Genomic DNA, 20083 nt, shown 5'->3' on the forward strand with positions numbered 1-20083 from the left:
GAAAACCTAACCCACTGAGCCATGATCCTTGCCCATCTTTAATTTTATGGTCAGTAACATTAGTGTTAGAAATGAATGACATCTGCGGTGCCATTTTATCCCACGTACACATGTGCATGGATGGTGTGCAGCCTCGCCATACTGCTACCTTCTCCCTGCTCTCAGATGCTACAACTCACAAACCTCTTCACAGCCTGGCCTATCCTACTTTCTGCTCCCTGGGTTTCATTGTGTTTGTTTGTTTGGTTGGTTGGTTTTCATTATGAGATAAAAGGGAACATGTGACACTTGGCGTGGCTCTCTTGCTGCTCTGTGATGTCCCGTTGCATCCATTTGCCTGTGGATTACAGGCTTTCCTTTGCTTGTCCCTCATGCGAATGTGCCATGTCATGTATGTGTTAAATACTGTATTCTGTATGTAACACAGCATTTTCTTCATGCCGTATTCGTTGATGGCCACCCAGGATACTTCCTTGAGCTTTTCAATGTCTCCTCTAACTACAAGGCAGCGTGTCTTTGTTGGTTTATGTTGTCAGCGTGGCTGGACTGACAGACGTCTAGAGTAGAATTAGGGAAGCTCACTTCTGGTGTGTCTGTTCTAGAACCATTGTCAGAGAGGACGGATTTCCCAGGAGAGTAACAGGGGAAGGTCTCTCCCTGGGTGTGGATTTTCCATGCAGTAGTCTGGGAGCCCAGGCAGAATTAAAGAAGAGAAAGCCTGCCAGGGCAGCCTAACTCCATCCTTCCTGAGCAAGAGCATGTAGTACCATCACCATCACTCATGGCCACAAGACTCCAGAGCCTCCAGCCATCTAATGGAGATGCACAGCAGCTACAGTCCAGGGAGCTTCCAGGCCTGGATTGCAGCTACATCATTTGTTCTCCTTGAGCCGAGGCTTCCAGCTTGTCAGTTTAGCTGTTACTGAATTATCCCACTGTCTGGCATGCAGAAAGCCATTTGTGGACAATCCAGCACCCAATTGGGTAAGGCATTCAAAGAATTCCAGCCACCCCGTGAATGTGTGTGTGTGTCTGTGTGTGTGTCTGTGTGTATGTCTGTGTCTGTGTGTGTGTACATTTCTCTATTGGTTCTATTCACCTAGACAGCCCTGACTTATACCGGATTCTCTCTTATGCGTGTGTTAGGATGAGGGGTTTAAGTTTAATTGGCCATGTTCATTAGGTGAAGCAAAGGGGGCTTCTGATTGCTGGACTTTGGTAGTCAACCTCAGGAAGAGGAAGTGACCACATGAGTGAATGGACCTTGGTGGCTAGCTTTAGGAATGTCATCTAACAGTCTTCAGCAAGGCAGAGGGAATGGGAGAGAAGGGCAAAGCCTGCCAGAGCCATGCACACCAATTTCAAGCTAGCCAGAGTCCCTTCAGCCATCCACGTTGGTGCCAGGACTAGAGAGAGCAAACTCGACATGGCACCTTTTGAGAGTCCTAAAACCCGTGGATTGCAACCTGAGGGCTGCAGACCCTCGGGGGTGGGGTGTCAAATGATCCTCTCACAGGGGTCGCCCGAGGCCATCGGAAAATGTAGATATTTCCATTTCTGTTCATAACAGTAGCAAAATTAGAGTTATGCAGTAGCAATGAAAACGACGTTTTGGTTGGGGTCACCACAACACGAGGGACTGTATTAAAGGGTTGCAGCATTAGGAAGGTTGAGAACCACTGCTTTACACTCTCAAAGCCCACCTCCAGTGACACACCTCTGCCCACAAGGCCACCCTTCCTGAGCCTCCCCAAAAGCAACACCAACTCGGGAACAAGAATTGAAATATCTGAGACTATGGAGGTGCATCCCCTTCTGACTACCATAGCCCTAATGCGGCTGAAGGCATTGCAGCCATGAATCAAGCCTCACGATAAGGGCCCTTATGGGGGGACACGCCCTGGAAAGCCTCCTCGAATCTAATACATGGGCCCTGTTGGTCCCTGCTTCATGCATGCATCTATGTGCTGGACAGCCTCCCTCGTGAGCACACATTCTCCTGGTCTGCCTCATGCAGGCACGCCTCTGAGGCATCTCTCGGGCATGGCTCACGCATGAGCTTGCTGTGCTCACCTTTATGCCTGCTAAGCCCGCCACTCACGTGGGCATGTGCTAGGCCCCACCTGCTGGAACACCCTCTCCCAGCCAATCATAGAGATGCAATCTTGGGGAGGAGAGGGACTGGTTCCATATGTCCTCTTTCTGAGGAGAAAGGCACTGGGGTGATAATGGCTAGGTGGGTGATCGGATATTGGGGGATGCTGTGCTGAGGTTTTGCGGGTAATGAGAGAAATGAAAAACCGGTCAGACTGATCTAATTGCTTTCCACCACGCTGTTTAGGCTAGGCTAAAACATTTCATATGTGACAAAGGCCATCTAGTAGGAGACAGTAGCACATGGGAGAGCATTGCCTTAGGATAGCCTAGAACTGGCCAATTAAAAATATGTCCAAAGTATGCTTCATCTACATACCCCAAGGACAGATAGGAACCGGCCAACCAAGGACATACGTATGTCCATACTTCATTTGTGTAATGATACGCTTATTGAATATCGCACCCTTTTGTCTCGATCCGTAGACTGGGTTAGGGTCCAGGAGGGACCCCTGAGAGATTCTACCTGAGGTCTGACTGTTCGCTTTCAGAAGCTTCTGGACAGAATTGGGGAGGGAGAGGATAGGGAGCCACCTGTGGAATTTATACCTTTGACTTGGAGTGTCTTTGGGCATATCCCACCTTGGAGGAAGGATGGTCTTCCCCCGGAATTCCAGGAAGCCTTGGGAGTCTGGTCGTCTTAATTTGTCTTGTGATTGTTCTCGTTCGCTTCCTTTGTGGGATATTTCCCTATCTTCCCAGACCCGGAACTAACATAACCAACAACATGGGAACGACTTGCTCTGCTCCTTTGGATTTAACCCTTGCACACTGGCAGGACATGCAGGACACCGCGAACAACAATAGCTAGCATGACTGTGAAGTAGCGTAAGTGGGTAACATTTTGCTCTGTTGAATGGCCTACTTTCAATGTTGGCTGGCCGGCAGAGGGGTAGAGGAAATAGATTGTCGTCCCCAAACTGGTCACCCAGACCAGGTTCTTTACATTGTGACTTAGCAGGGATTGATAGATCCGGTGGAGAGTCCCTGTCCTTGGGTTAAACAGAGTCAGGCTTACCTGTTGATGCCAGACTTTGGTCTCCTTCCTGCCTTTAGTTTCCTTCCTCTCTAAAATCCAATGGTGGCTGGTGGCTGTTTGGAGAGGCTAAGGAGATGAGGCCTTGCTGAGGGAAGGAAGTATGTCGCTGGGGTGTGTGTAAGGGGGGGTGGCCTTCAGGTTTCAAAAGCCTCCTTTTTCACTTGACTTCCTGGGTTGCAGTTTGAGATGGGAGCCCTCAGCTCCAGCTTCCAGCGGGAGGTGCCCTGTGTGCCACCTGCATTCCCTGCCATTATGGACCCTACCACTCTGGAAGCATAAACACCTAATAAACTCTTTCCTCTCTGTTGTTGCCTTGGTTATGGATTGTATCACAGCAATAGAAGCCCTAACTAAGACAGCCTGATAGAAGACCTGAAGGGCTGGTGTGGGAGTCCCCTCTGTGTGCTGTGATTACCATTAATGAATAAAGAAACTGCTTTGGACCTATGGCAGGGCAGAACTTAGCTAGGTGGGGAAAACTGAACTGAATGCTGGGAGAAAGAAGGGTGGAGTCAAAAAGATGCCATGGAGCCACCACCAGAGACAGAAGCTGGGAACTTTACCTGATAAGCCACAGCCACATGGCAATACACAGATTAATACAAATGGGTTAAATCGAGATGTAAGAGTCAGCCAATAAGAAGCTAGAGCTAATGGGCCAAGCAGTGATTTAATTAATACAGTTTCTGTGTGATTGTTTTGGGTCTAGGCAGGAAGAACTAGCGGCCCCCTTCCTACTACAAAGGTTCGGTCCCACGCATGGGTGCTATGTCAGCAAACCTAACTGTATCCTCTGGAAGGTGGCCTTTATCTGCATGAGACCCTCATGTCTATAAAAATAGAAATAAGCATCTGAGGTTACTCTGTTGGATCAGGGTGGTGAAGGTGACTGACCATTAAGGGACTCCACGGTGAGGCTCCAGCCATGGCAATCAGAATCTACCTTCCTCTACAGCCCTTGGGGAGCAGAGTGTGCATCGTGAGACGTGCCTGATGGCCATCCGTCAGGCATGCATGCAAGCCTGGATAGGCCACCGTACTCATCAGACCATGCTGTACCTGCCTCGCGTGTGAGCACGCCCTTCCAGCCAAAAAGGGGTGCATGTCCATCGGAAAGGCTGGGACTAACTATCTGTGGCTGGTTTCTGAAGGGAAGGAAGCTCTCGAAGGTGTGGTTGGGTTAGGATCACCTAGTGAATAACTGGGTGAAAGGGCATCTTCTGGCGAGGTTTTAGGCAAGTAATGCTTGAACCACAGCCCCTGGGGTTGGATGGTGGGGATCCCGGGGAGGCTTGCTCAAGAGGGCCTGTGATGTGATGTGCCTGTGTCTGGCCTTAGCCTCGAACTGGACTAGACACCTCTGGAGCATCAGAGGCGAGGTTCGAGAAATAGAGGGCCTGGGAGGCCTTAGCCGGACAGGGTGTTAGAGGAGGGACGTGCGGTATCCAACAGCTGGCCCCTGTGTACTATTCGGGGACAGGATGAACACCTGAGACCTCTGAGATACAGCCACGGGCCATCAGCAACCAGAGCGCCATTTGGAGAGAAAAGCACAGTGGACCTCTCAGGTATGCTCAACTGCTGTGCCCCAGGGTAAACGCCTGTCTCTGACTGATAGATCAGCCCAGCCCTGGAGTCTCGCCTGACCTCTCCCTGTAAGTGCTTATGTTTCATGTCCCGAGAGCAGCCCATGGGACCCACTGGCCCCCATGGCACATATACGCCCCTTCCGGTGGCATCCAATCAGAGACAGACACATACACAGGAAGATGGGCTTAACTGGCTGTGACCAAGGCCCAATGAAATGAGGCCGTGGCCCATGCCTCAAGGGGAGGGCGTGACTGGTCAAGCTAGGCGTGCTGAACCCCTTGGCGCATGCGCATCATGTTGGCCCGCCCCTGCGCGTGCGACAAGGGGTATCAGGCCAGCCAATCAGAGAGTGTTATATTGCGAGGTGGGGCCAGACTAAACGTGGCCAACCTCTGAGTGGAGGGAAGCTGTCTAGCGGAGCCGAGGCACGTAGGTGAGTGGCGGGGTTTTTTGTTTCTTTGTTTTGGGGGTTTCGGGGTACCGTGCCAGTGCTCCTGGGGTGGTTTAGAGGGATCAGGAAGACGAAAGCTCTTGACGCAGGACAGAGGGACCACAGAGCGAGAGGGGTCAGGGTGGCCTGTGAGGTGACTTCGGGAGCCTCACTTCCACTTCAAGCTGCAAGAGGCGCCAGAGGCAAGAATGAAAAGAGGTGATGAAGGCAGCTGAGCCCTAGAACACTGGGTGGGGCAGAGTCAGGGGCCTGAGAGAGGCGGTAGGGACTCTCCACATCTGCTGTTTTGTGTTCCTTTCCTTCCTGGGGTCTGTGGGTCCTGACAGGACAACTGGGTCCTCCTGCGATGCTTCCACTGGCAAGAGTTCGACAGGCTCACCGGTCTGAAAGGGAACTCTGGGCACTTTAATCAAGCACATAGGCAACTGTAGGGCCCGAGTCGGGAATGGGCGACTGATGGACAGCGTCACACCTGTGCGAGGGCCTGCAGGCAGCCTCAGGAGTGCCAGAGGTGGGGCCTCTGTCTGACAGGGGCGGGAAAGGAGCCTCTCAGAGGGGCATTCTCAAGTGTGGTCACCGAGGTGAGTGGACAGGGTAAATAGCAGACTCGATCGCGAGCCCAGGTCAGCAGGGATGCACAGCCCTTTGGGGGAGGAGAGCGGGATCTTGAGGAGGAAGGGCGCAGGTTTATCTGTGAGGTGAAGTTTGAAAGACCCACTTTTGCCTGGTAGTGAAATAGGACGCTGAAGGCAGTAGAGGAAGGGGTTCTGAGGGTGGCAGGTTTGAAGAGAGCTGGGTGTGGCAGTGAGGTACAGAAGGGGAAGTAGTGACTGTCCATGTTTTCCTCCTTGTGTCCAGCTGGAGTCCTCAAGGGACATCTGGGGCCCACTGACATGCACCCAAGGGCCTTGCCTCGACAGAAATGCCTGTCTGCAGGGGGTGGGGCAGGACTGGGCCCCTTCTGCATCCAACGTCTGGGCAACTTCTGCATCCAGATCTCACAAGTGCCATTTCAGGCCACTTGAAAGACCCCCGTGGTAGGCAGTCTTTCAGACTGGGGAGACCCTCCCAAGGAACAGCGAGACCACTCTCCGGATGCAAACAGAAGAGGCTTTTATTCAGTACACAGGTACCTGGGGCGTCTTAGTCTCTCGGGAGACTAGCGCGCCTTTAGGCTGGAGAAGTAGGCTTTTTATAGGTTTGGGGAGCAGAAAGCATGGCTACAGAAGCGAGATGCATAGTTACAATGTTCTGATTGGACAATTCAAATAAGGCCAGGTTCAACCCAAGGACAATTGCGGGGATTCTCAAGTAATCAGATAAAAATTGGCTAACTATCTAGGGTGTAGACGGTTTCCCTTGCTCAGTTTCCCCTTTTCTAGCGGGTTCCTTACTCAGTTTCCCCCTTTTCAAGTTGGTTCCTCATAACAGGGGCTAGGTAGCCAACCGCAGATATCAGATATCCTGCCTGGCCCTCCACCCTTGTCTTGTGGTTGAGCTTTCCTGTCCTAGTTTAACTTACGAATTTTAAGTTCAAGCCTTGCAAAAATCGCGTTACTGCTGCTTAGCTTTTGGGTGGGGTTCTTTCACACTTAATCCTGGGCGTGTATGCCTTTGCAGCCCATCAGAGAGATGTGCATTGGGAGGTGGGGCCTAGATAGGCACGGCCACTGGCTGAGGAGAAGGAGGCTCCCAGGGTGGGAGAATACTTGCATGGATGATTTGCCATTGAGTAACTCTGTTATGAGTCTCCCCAGTTGTGATAGGGATCCGAGAGGAACCTTACTTAGCTCATGCACCAGGACAGTGGGATCTCAAAGAGGCAGGACCGAGGGAAACCTGTGGGGTGATCTCAGGAGCTTTGCTTCTAAATGGGACTGAGCAAGGCCCCAGAATGCAAGGTTGGGGAGGGGTCAAGAGGGCTACAGGGATTGGGCAGGCTGAGTGGGACAGCTTATGAGCTGGGAGACGTGGCCCAGGTGACTGAGTAGGCCGTCAATGCGTTGGCGTTCCCAACCAGACACGGGCATTTGGTGCCTTGTTTGGCAGGCGGGAGGCAGTGTGTAGTGATGAGGCAAGCTGGCCTGCTTTTCCTCCCGCCCGGCTCCCGCATGGCTAGCTTTACACCCGAAATAACAACACACAAATCGTATTCATTTAAACACAGCCTGTCCCATTAGTTCCAGCCTCTTATTGGCTCATTCTCACTTCTTGATTAACCCATTTCTAATAATCTGTGTAGCACTACGAGGTGGTGGCTTACCGGGAAGATTCTAACCTACGTCCATCTCGGGCCGGAGCTTCATGGCATCTGCCTGACTCTGCTTTCTTTCTCCCAGCATTCTGTTCTGTCTACTCCACCCACCTAAGGGCTGGCCTATCAAAAGGCCAAGGCAGTTTCTTTATTAACCAATGAAAGTAACACATAGACAGATGACCCTCCTACACCGGCAGTGCCCAGGATTTTCCTACCCAAGGGTCGGGAACACAGCAGAGGACCAATCTTGAGAGGTAGTGGGTCTGAGAGCTCCACGTTCAGATAGAGATATGGTGCAGAACTGAACTGTGGTGACATCCTCTTGCCTTCTCCTTGCTGCAGTACAAGTGCCAGGGCATCTGGCCACATCCTGTGGAGTCCAAGTCCCTGTTCCCATTGCCATCCTGTAATTCCTCCTGGTATCTGTAGTGGCCGGAGTCCTGTCTAGCCCAAGAAGATTCTAGCCATGTCAAGCGGGGAGAAGAAAGCCCGTGAGAGTGCTGGCACGTGTCCAAGGCTGGATCCGAATCCCACGTGGGATGACACCAAGAACCCAGATGCAGTCACCCCAGGTAAAAAACAAAACCAGAAACAATAACAACAACAACAACAAGCCAGATAGGCCTTGTAGGGCTCTGTCCACCTGGGTAACGTCCTAAAGTCTTTTGGTGGGTGGGAAAGCCCCTGAGAGTTCTGAAACGCATCCGAGGCAGGTCTGATTCTCATGTCAGATGACACCCGGAACCCCGATTCAATCACTCCAGGTTTGAAGAAACAAGATGGGCTGCCATATGGCTGTGTCCACCACAGGGGACATCCTAAAATCTCTTGGTGGGTGGGAAAGTTCCTGACAGTGCTGGCACACATCCAAGGCTCATGCATATCACATTGCATAACACCAAGACCCCAGATTTCATCACCCAAGGTTAAAAAAAAATCAAACAACAACAACAAAAACAGAAGGGCCCTGTAGGGCTGTGTCCACCCCGGGGGACATCCTAAAATCTCTTGGTGGGTGGAGCACTGAGTGGATTATGTGCATGAACTTTTATTGGAATAGCAGGAGGTTTCAGATGCTAATAACTCTTGTTCAAGCTTCTTGGGGCCTTTAGGTTCCCCCACCTGAAATTTCTGCCACACAGGAAACCTGCCACATGCCTAGTCAACATGCCTCTCCGGGAGCACATGGGTCACAGTGACTCTCTGGAAGGCCTGTACAGGTGCCTGGACCAACTGGTCTGAGAGTCAAGCCTAAAGTGGTGTGTGTGTTGTGTGTATCTCTGTGTCTCTGTGTGTCTGTGTGTCTGTGTGTGATGTATATGTGATATGTATGTGTGTGTCTGTGTATCTGTATGTCTGTGTCTCTGTGTGTGATGTATATGTGACATGTATGTGTGTGTGTTCATGATTTCACGGATGACTATTGAAAAAGTGTAAGGAACAGATGCTGGCTATGGAATCTAGAAACACTATAATGACACTGCTTTCCGTGGGGGATGATGAGAACAGCACACTTTGTTTCAAAATAGTTTTCCTCTTTCGTTTTAAAACACCAGGAAGAGAAGTCATTGATGTCAGTGGTGAGGACGGTACTTCCTCTGGAACAGAAGGGCAAGAGGCCAGGTGATACGTTTTCATATTTTCACGAAATAAATTTAGAAAAGTCTGGCTGGAGAGAGGGCTCAGTGGAAGAGTGCTTAAGGTGCAAACACAGCAGCCTGAGTTCAGGCCCTCAGCACCCACAGATAAAGCCATGCGTGGCCACACCCAGCCTTTAAGCCCAGAAGTGAGGGCTGAGGAGGCATGGCAGAACCTGGGGGATATTCCGGGTCCTTGCTGATTGCCAGACTAACAGAATAAACGGAGATAGTAAGTAAGTAAGTAAATGCAGCAACTAAGGCGCATGCACCACGTGGATGTACTTGGGTGCATTGAGCTGAAGGATCTCAAAGCAGCATCCTACAGTAGATCAGATGTTCAATGTGGTAAGGAATGAAAATCTCATGCCTCCAACAAAGTACGGATCCTGTCATAGAGCCTGTCTGACAGGAATAAGGTGGCCTGTTCTTGAAATGTGAATTGTATGTAGGCTGTGTGGCACCCTCCACTTCTTCCACTCACTACAAGAATGACCTTTTATGTACATCGAAGTAAAAAGGTAATTTCTTTGCAGGAAGAAAATACAGAATTTATTTGAAGAATTTGAAGGTACATTCTAGGAGATATCAGGAATTTGAGAAAATTGTTTCAACCAAAGAAGTGCAAGGTGAGGGAGCTATTGCTTGGCAGACAAGAGAGTGTGTTTACTGCCTTGTTCTCAAACAGTGTCAAATAGTATTTATTAGATTACCAACTCTCTACTTCACGTTAATTGCCAATATTGAGAACATGGCACCTGTGGTGTGGATGCTGTTATTTACTAACAGTGGGATCTTTGAAAATTAGATGTAATTATCTGTCTTCAAGGTTTTGATTCGCACAAGTGATATGTCTGTTTCTAATATCACATTTGAAGCCAGCCGGTGGTGGCACATGCCTTTAATTCCAGCACTTGGGAGGCAGAGGGAGGCAGATCTCGGTGAATTCGAGGCCAGCCTGGTCTACAAGAGCTAGTTCCATGACAGGCACCAAAGCTACACAGAGAAATCCTGTCTCTAAAAACAATCCAAACAAAATACCACATATTACTTTACTTGTTTGTATTTCAGTCCAGCTCTCTGTCTCCTCTCTCTCTCTCTTTCTCTCTCTCTCTCACTCTCTCTCCCTGTGTGTTTGTGCGTATGTGCGTGTGTGTTGCGTGTGTGTGAGTAGGGGTGGTGGCCAGCCTCCCTTAAATACCTGACCACTGTTTAGTGTGTAAAGAATGGTACATGCAGTGGGGAGCTGAAGTCAGCACTGGGACCATTGTATGCGCAGACTGAGTCCTGCTTTAAATGTCTCTGTCAGAAGTCAGTCACACAAACAGTTAAAAAAAACATTGCAATCCGAGAACGTTCTAGGAGCTCTGTAGAGGTTTCTGACAGAGAATCGATTCTGGAAACTTCAGGAATCAGGATAGGGAGGTAGCTGAGTGGGAGAGCACTCGCCTTCTATGCTTAAGGCTCTGGGTTCCATCCCCAGTACCACAGACTTATCGATCAGTGTGGTTCCCCCGTTAGAATATTCAGGGTGTCTACCCTGTCAAATTTGCCTAAAAGCTCCAATGGCTACAATAGTTACAGTATTTTCATCTGACTGTGCAATAATCTCGGAGCCTTTGGAGATCTTTGTAAACGGACTACTGTTGTGTTTTGCACAAAGCGGCCCAACAGTCCCTCAGAATGTGTCCTTGAACTGGAGCATAAATATGTACATTGATTGAATTTTACCTTTTAATGATGCCCCATGAGGAAATTGCACAGCGATTTGAAACCCTTTCTTGCCAGTTTTGCTAAGTTCCCTTCACTGTGTTTTGTCTGTAATATATAGACACTGAAGTCCAGCTCTCCAATCTCACCTCAGGGTCATAACCACTGAAATTCTTGACTGAAAGAAAGGAGGCAGATATTCTTGCCATTGACAGATTGTTTCCCTCTATTAATAGCAAGTGGTTTTCTAAGTAGAAAACTAAAGCTGGCGGAACTTTACAGTAATGGTTTCAAGAATGTGTTTCGATACAGAACCCAATAAGAACTTTCTTCAGGGCAACAGCGAAAGATTCACAGCGATCATCATGGAGTCTTCTGAAACCTTGGAGCTGAAATTTGAGGATATTCTAAAAATCCAGGGCGAGCAAAGGTACGGTTGTTGCTTCTTGGTGCTGTTATCCCGGACGCTTTGACATTTGGTTAGTAAGCACGATAGCTAGAGGTTGAGGAATAGCCGTGACCCCCACGGGCCAGAAGCTCAGTAGGAGAACGTGTTCGGCTTGGCATTTCTGTATAGGGTAGACTTCTTTAGTCATGTTATAGCCTCACATCATCACCGAAGTCAGCTGCGTTTCCTAGCCATGAATTACGATGACCGTTTTTTATTTTTGTTGTTGTTTTTTTTTTGTTTGTTTGGTTGGTTGGTTTTTTCGAGACAGAGTTTCTCTGTGGTTTTTTTTTGGAGCCTGTCCTGGAACTAGCTCTTGTAGACCAGGCTGGTCTCAAACTCAGAGATCCACCTGCCTCTGCCTCCCAAGTGCTGGGATTAAAGGTGTGCGCCACCACCGCCCGGCTATGATGACCGTTTTGACACATTGCTGTTGAGTCAGTGGAACAGTATGCATCACGTGAACGTGCTGGGCACCTGGAGCTTGAAATCCTCAAAGCATTCATCCCACAGTCGGTCGAGCCTCTGTTCGGTGCCATAGAAATGAAAATCCCATGCCTCCAAAGCCTTATAGCTATCAGGAGCAGTGTTCACTGTGCTACTGTACCGAGATCCACACTGGCACAGCGTGAGGAAGAGCAAGCAGGTAGGCCACCGCAGAATTCTCTGATGGGAGCGGATGTGCATGCTCCTTGGACCTGTTCTTCAGAAAGAGAGAACTAACCACAAGTTGTGTCTGTCAGACAGACGAATATTTGTGGAATGATAGTAAAACAATAGTTCTTCCTGAGCTTTCTGGCACAAAGGCGTGGGAAGGTACTTCTCTCTCAGCAGGGAGGAGCAAATGCTGTGATGTAAAATGAAATAATCCAGTCAGCTTCCTTTTCCCTGTCTGCATAGTTTAGAGGCCATTTCCACATCCTCCACCAATAGCGTTAGTGAGGGCAAGTCAGTCGTGCTTCAAATGTACTTTCTTCCTATTGGGATGGAGTATGGCACTATTCCTTGCTATATCATTCACAGGCAGAAACTTTATCAAGAATATTCTCTTCAGATGAAGACTTTGAAAAGAAAGTTATCCGAGGATGCAGCTGAAGTCAAGAAACGTGCAAAAAAACTCGCTGTGAGTGTCAAGCAGCTTAGCTTTCAAGGAATCCATTGTGTCAGCATCAGAAGTAGCAGGGCTTCCTGCAGCAAGTCTGGAGGGAAGGGACGAGACAAGAACTTAGGGAGGCAAGCAGGGTGGTGGATGTGGTGACAAGAGACTGGCCACTGACCGTTTCCCCCTGGTTTGTTCCTTTTCCCACAGAGAGATGACAAGGTCAGTGATGGTTAGCAGCCATCATGGGGGGGGGGTTAGCAGGTGAGCAGGCACTGCCTGGAGAGTGCAGGAGAAGGTATGGGATTGTATCTTAAGAGGGAGCCCTTTCTGATCCACCCAAGAAGTGCAGACACCAGGAGCAGGAGGCCCACCAGAGCCTTCTGACACAGTGACGAGGGAGGCAGAGTGAGAGCAGTCCCTGTGGCTGCGGCAGAGCAGGTGGAGGCTTAGCCTTCAGTGCTTGGAGTTCAGACCAGCCCACTCCCAGAGGTGAAGAAGGCAAGGCTTCAATCCGTGATAGCCATGGGATGACTGACTCTCCTTTAACCTGGAGATTTGAGTGAGGTTTTTATGAGTTTTGGGGCACAAATAAATGCCTGACACCGGACAGTGCCATCTTTGAGGGAATCTTCCTTCCTGGTGTAGGATGGAGCTGCCCTCCTGGAGATTCTGACTTCCAAAGTGGGGAGGCCGAGGCTGGGATGTGGAGGGAGATGGAGGCGACCCCCCCCCCGTCCAGTCGAGTGGGCAGGAGTATGGCCCCTGCATTCTGCATTCCCACCAGTTGGAACGCAGTCACGGTTCAGTCCCTTGCTAGTCACGCTCACTGGGGAAAATAATTTACCTCTGTGTCTCAGATTGCTAGATGTGAGAGGAGAGATACTTAAGGTCCCCATCTCATGGAATTGGTTTCAAAAGACTCTTAGATGTGCATTCTTATATTGGTCCAGGACAGTATCCGACGTAAGTCTTACAGAATCCTTGCCTGTTAAGCAGGCCAGCTGTGGACTCTACTCTTACTGGCAAGAACAAAAGGGAGTGGGTTCCTATGTAGGGAGTGAGAGACACTGGGGCCATCTCAGGGTAATTTCTGTAAACACAGAGGGTTCACCAGCTATGACAGTCTCTAATGGATGGGTTTTCAAGTCTTCAGAAACTAACAGCAATGTTTTAGATACTGTTACGTAGGAAAACGTTCCATTAAATGAATGAGATTCTCATCACTATGGTAATATTTTAGTATTAGATAACTTGTGTGAAGTGGTCATCGTGCTTGAAAAATTGCTAGTGATTTCTTTGTATATGTTTTGCATAAATATGATACAAAGCCGCGTTTTTGTAATATTTCTGAGTTTCCCTGTATTGTTCTTACATCTTTTACTGTCTGTGTCTCAGAATATCTTCAAGGAGCAGCAAAAATTTATTCATCAGTCTCTGGGTATTCAGAAGAAGAGAATGGAAGAATTTAAAGATCTGTGTGAACAGTACTTGGAGGTCTGTTGTACATTCTGAAAGCAACCCACACACAGGGACATTGAATACTCTGGCGTTCCTTCCATGCTTTGGCTTATTCCTTCGGAACGTTACCTGTAAACATCTTCCTGTCAACAGAGGTTTCTGTCCCGCCTGGTCCCGCAGTCATTCAGTCCCAAAGAAGCACACAGAGGCCTACATTTTATTTATAAACTGGTTGGCCTATTGGCTCAGTCTTCTCATTAACTCTCATATCTTACATCTCAACCCACAATTCTTGTCTGTGTTAGCCACATGGCTTGGGACCTTTTATCAGCGAGGCATTCTCATCTTGTTTCCTTTTGGACTGGGTCACAACTGAAGACTTGACACTTTCCTCTTCCTGGAATTCTTCTGTTTTCTTGGCCCCGCCTCTACTTCCTGCCTGGCTACTGGCCAGTCAGAGTTTTACTGAAACAGTGCAAGACCATTGTACCAGAGCATCTTCCAGCATTTTCCTCATGGTGTCATGGTTCCATGTAAACCTAAGTACAAAATGAGTTTTTACTTTTAGAGTTCACATACGGTGGGTAGAGTCCTTTGAAGCAGGAATTGCTGCCTTGGTGATTTCATCCAGAGTTGTTCGTATTGTACAGGGCATTGATGCCTTTCAGACCGTCTGTTCTTGCTTCACAGTGCATTTTCCCTTGGGTGTGTGTGTGCACTGAGGCACACGCACGTGTACGTTCCTCTGGGTGTGTGTGTGTGAAGGTCAGAAGCCAGCCGTGGGTATCTTCAGTCACTCTCCTTCATATCATTCAGGATGGCTCACTGAACCAGCAACTCGCTTGCCCCTGTGGCTGGGCTGGCTGTTCACCAGGTCACAGGGGTGGCGTGCCCAAGGGAAGAGGTCTTGCGAAATTTTATAAGCTCCCCCCCCACAGTATTTCACACAAGCATTTAAATGTGGCATGTGCTATTTCACACACTACTGAAGGCACTGTGGGGGTGGAAACCATGAGTTTTAATTTCATGGTATTCAGTGGTACACGACAAGCTACTCCAGCTCCCAAAGAAATGAGTGGCAGTCAATGAGCTCATGCCTCATGCTCTCTGTTTTCATTGGGATTCATTCTTGATTTGCGGGGAGAGGGATCCATGCTAGGTAGGCAAAGCACCCTTCCCCCGAACCCTCCGCCCCCCCCACGCCCCCCCCCCCCCCGCTAATGCCACAAGGTTGAACTTTCAGCAGTGGGTTGTGGAGTGGTAACGTCTGTGTCTCTTTGGTGGGTGACGGATCTCCATGTTGCACATGCTGTATGCTTGTTTTGGAATAATGAAACCATGTCTTTTCACCACATCTACTCCCTTTTAAATATTGCTGTTCGCATTTGTAAACAAAATGACCGGGGCTGATTTCTGCCCATGTCTCTTTCACTTTAGAAACTTGTAATACTGAGGGATTCTCGGGGAGAATCCCCCATTGAAGAGCTGAGACGTCTAATAGCCACCTTGGAAACAAAACTTCTGATGCTGAATGTAAGTACTGAGCCTTTCAGGGTAAACTGGGGCTTGACGAGCACTGTTTATTTTAATATGTCCGTTTAATATGTCCTTGTGCTTCACAGCGCCAGCAAGAGAATGCTGCTGGTCAACTGTCTCTCCTGGATCTGTTATTCTCATAATACTCTGAAGAAATGAAAGTCGATACGAGGGGAGCGACTCTCTCATGGAAATTCTCTGGGAGAAGGTGCTTGTGGTTTGCGGCTTCAGCGACTACATCTTCTTGTGTTCTCCTGTTCCTAAAGATACCCCTTTCTGCTAAAACCCAAGTAAACCGAAGGATTTGTGTGACAGCAGTCCAGAGATGTCTATAGCATCCTCCAGCCCACGGGTCGTAATGGCAAGTTTTTCTTGGTAGCGTCGTAATTAATGGTTAGCAGTGCATTGGGGTCGATACAGTGGGGTCTTGTACCTCAGTATCACTTGACCAAATTAGAAGGCACAAGAGTGGTCCATCCTTGTCATCTTCAGAGAAATAGTTAAAGGAGGCACACTCTTGCCATTGTATACTGCTGTTACATTTGTTCAGTCATGGAGCCTATGGGAATGACGATAACCCTGCAAAGGGAATGCGTCCTGTAGACTTGAAAAGACTGTGCCCCAGAAGTAGTGAAATTGGTAGAATTCATTAGAACTCCTGAAGAAAAAAAGATGTAAGTATTGTGACGAGTATGTGAAAATGTCACTTCCCGACAAAATTTATAAGGTCTTTCAATGCAATGTGGTCTGCTACCTGATGTCAACTGCCTGTCACATTAAGAGTTGATCCTTAGTATGCCTATAGCTCACTTCCTCGTGGTTTATGTATTTCCTCCTTTGTATGGATAGCGGTAACTGAGAATGTTTTGTGATTCAAATTTATTGTGCATGTAGTATGTGAACATCAGTGATAGACAAGGTCTTCTGTACACTTAAGACTCTTATCCTGTGGTGTCCTTCATATGTGTGTGTGTGTGTGTGTATACATACATACATATATATACATATATATACATATATATATATACATACATACATACATACTCCATGGGAAATCATTACTTGGAAACATTTGGTTTAATAAATATGGAATTGTTTCAGACTTGCTGGTATGAGTCATGTAATTGCACTCCCTTCCCAACGTTTCATGCCCTTTTAAACAAAAATGGTCCCATGCTAACTCATGTTTCTGCATGGGGCCTCTCCTCGTCCTGACCACTTGTCTCATTGTGTCCTGTGATGCAGAAGCATTAAAAACAAGTGTGTGTTCGGCATCTCTCATTTTCTACAAGCAGAATTCATTTCTCCACAGTCAATGAGAGAACTTCCCCTCTGGCCAGAATCATGGTACTTCCTAAACTGTGAATCATCTAGGGGAACTTCCCCCTTTGTTCAAAATATCTGTGATCGTATGGACCTTCAGTAATGCTTCCAGCACTGAATATCTCCTACTTGAGATATTCTATCAGTAGGAGATGAAAAATACATTTCCCTATCATTGAATCTTGTATTATTCGAGTGTGTACTCCTGCGTGTATGAGAGAGAGACAGAGAAACAGAAAGAGACAGAGAGGGATGGAGAGAGGGAAAGAGAGAGAATATTTTGGTATGTGGTACATGTGTAAATGTGTTCCTATGTGTAGCACGTGTGTGTGAATACACGTGTATGGAGTATGCAGGTTTATGCATAAATCTTTTAGTATGCAGTACATGTGTAAATGTGTTCCTATGTGTAGCACATGTGTGTGTGAATACACGTGTATGGAGTATGCAGGTTTATGCATAAATCTTTTAGTATGCACTACATGTGTAGATGTGTTCCTATGTGTAGCACATGTGTGTGTGAATAGACGTGTATGGAGTATGCAGGTTTATGCATAAATCCTTTAGTATGCAGTACATGTGTAAATGTGTTCCTATGTGTAGCACATGTGTGTGTGAATACACGTGTATGGAGTATGCAGGTTTATGCATAAAACTTTTAGTATGCAGTACATGTGTAAATGTTCATATGTGTGGCACACCTGTGTGTGAGTGCATGTATGCATCTCTGCATGTTTTCAGATGTGTGTAAATCATTTGGTATGTGCTTCATATATATGTGTTCTATGTGTAGACACACTTGTTTTTGAATGCATGTGTCCACCTCTGTGTATGTTTGCAAGTGTAAATCTTTTGATATGTGGTTCATATATATGTGTTCATATGTGTAGCACACATGTGTGGATATGTGTGTGAGAGAGTGTGCAGATCTTTTGGTATGTGGTACGTATGTTTATGTGATCATAGGTGTAAGTGGAGACTTCACGTTCATTTCCTGGCCAACCAGACCCAAATAGTCACAACAAAAACTTTATTAATTACAACACAGTTTTGCCGACGGCCCAGGCATATTCCTAGCTATGTCTTACATCCTAAATTAACCCATTTCTACTCATCTGTGTATCACCATGAGGCTGTGGCTTACCGGTAAGTTTCCGGTGTCTGTCTTTTTTGGCAGGTGCATGGCATCTGCCTGACTCTGCCGTCTTTCTCCCTGCATTCATTTTAAATTTCCCACCTAACTTTGTACTGCCCTGCCATTGACCAAAGAAGCTTCTTTATTAACCAACGGTAGTAAAACCTATTCATAGCATACAGAGGGGAATCCCACAACACATGTGTGTAGAACTTATGTGCGTGAATGCATGTGCACGCATGCGTGCGTGTGTTCACAACTGCATGTGCATATGCTGGCAGATATGATTTTGCATGTAGAAGCCATACATACTCCAGGCACCCACCTAACTTATTTTGACACAGGGTAACGCTGTGACCGTGGGGCTCATTGATTGGTCTAGAGCGTTAGGCCATTGAGTGCCAGGATTCTACCCTGTCTCTCTTCTTCAGTGCTGGTGTTATAGACACTCACCGTTGGCCTTAGATGTGGTATGTGTACGTATCTGTGCATGTGTATGTATGTGTATATGTATGTATGTGCAAATATGTTCGTTCAGGTTCCCAAGGAGGGTGTCAGACCCCACAGAGGGGGAGTTATCAGTCACCTGACAGGGTTCCTGGGATTTGAACTCGGGTCTTCTGGAAGAGCAACAAGTGCTCTTAAACACCGAGCCGTCTCTACATCACCTTGTGCTGAGGTTTTCAAAGGTTCTGGAGATCTGAACACATCTGGGCTATTTGGTATCTCTGGTCCTGGTTGTAGGAGCCTGATATGGCCTGGTCCAACAGATAGTGAAGATCACCAGGCTATTAATCACCTCCAATCCCCAGCCTTCTGGATGGAAGAACAGGTCTCACATCTTTTCCGTTGAGAAGACATTACTGCATGCTTAACGTTCCTGGTTTCCCAGGAGATCTGTGGGCACAAGGATCTTCCTGCTCCCCACAGACTGGGACACTGTGATTGGAGCTGAGATGTGACCCAGGAGACAGACCCACATTTGCAAAGTGTAGATGCCACACATTGAAATAATGAGAACTGTCACAGAATGTGTTCTGTATGCATCATCAGTGTGGACAAGGAACGGATAAAATTTCTGAGTTCAAAGCCTATGAAACGAATATGTACGTGGAACTGGGGAGATGGCTCAGCAGGTAAAATGCTTGCTGAATTAGCATGAAGACCTGAGTTCAGATCCCCAGAACCATTGAAAACCTCGGCACAGGGTGCTGTAGAGACAGCTCGGTGTTTAAGAGCACTTGTTGCTCTTCCAGAAGACCGGAGTTCAAATCCCAGGAACCCTGTCAGGTGTCCCAAGACTGACTGATAACTCCCCCACTGGGGGGTCAGACACCCTCCACGGGAACCTGAACGAACACATTTGCACATACATACATGGACACATACACACACGCACAGTTACACACACATACCACATCTCAGGCTAACGGTGAGTGTCTGTAACACCAGCACTTGAGAAGAGAGAAAAATTTGTGAGATGTAGCATCTGAGAGCAGGGAGAAGGTAGCAGTATGGCGAGGCTGCACACCATCCATGCACATGTGTACGTGGGATGAAATGGCACCACAGATGTCATTCATTTCTAACACTAACGTTACTGACCATAAAATTAATGATGGGCAAGGATCATGGCTCAGTGGGTTAGGTTTTCCCATGCAAACCTGAGAACCTGAGTTCAGATCACCAGCGCCCACGGAAAATCCAGGCACAGCAATACTCTTAAACCCTGGAGCCGGCATGTCTGGCGTGGAGGACAGATTGCTGGATCCATCCGCAAAGCTCTCTGGCCACTCCGCCTGACAAAATCAGTGAGTTTCATGTTCACTGAGAGACTGTGTCTTAAAAGATAAGGTAAATCTGCAGCCAACTAAGCTGCACGGGAGGTCCCCTTTCTCAGCGGGGCGCGCTGTGCAACGGTTGCCAGCAGCTTCTCACTGGGGCCTGGTGTGCAATGCTTGCCAACAGCACACTCGTTCGGAGTGACCTCACCCTGTTGCCTGTATGGGCTCCCCCAAGGGACCTTGGAGACAATCTTCTGAAGGCTCTTCGAGCTCTGACCTCAATGTCGCCTCCAATCTAGGCCCCAGACAGGTATTCGCTGTGCCCTAGGGAAGCCTCAGGTCACCACGGCCAGGGGTCTCACTGTCCAGGCCATCACGTCCACCTGAATCATGCCTCAGAATAAGGAACATCGGATGGAGGCCCTACGTAAAGCCAAGTTCAAGCTCTCCGTGCTGCCA

The 20083-nt window shown here is 48.1% G+C and overlaps 1 pseudogene; it reads left to right on the forward strand.

The window, feature by feature from the left end:
• The first annotated feature begins 19700 nt into the window (after positions 1-19700).
• LOC121440374 lies at positions 19701-19876 on the forward strand (annotated as a pseudogene).
• Positions 19877-20083: the final 207 nt, after the last annotated feature.

This window comes from Microtus oregoni, unplaced genomic scaffold, assembly GCF_018167655.1.
Source record: "Microtus oregoni isolate MIOR12 unplaced genomic scaffold, Mior012 000067F_006, whole genome shotgun sequence".
In the NCBI taxonomy this organism is placed as follows: Eukaryota; Metazoa; Chordata; class Mammalia; order Rodentia; family Cricetidae; genus Microtus; species Microtus oregoni.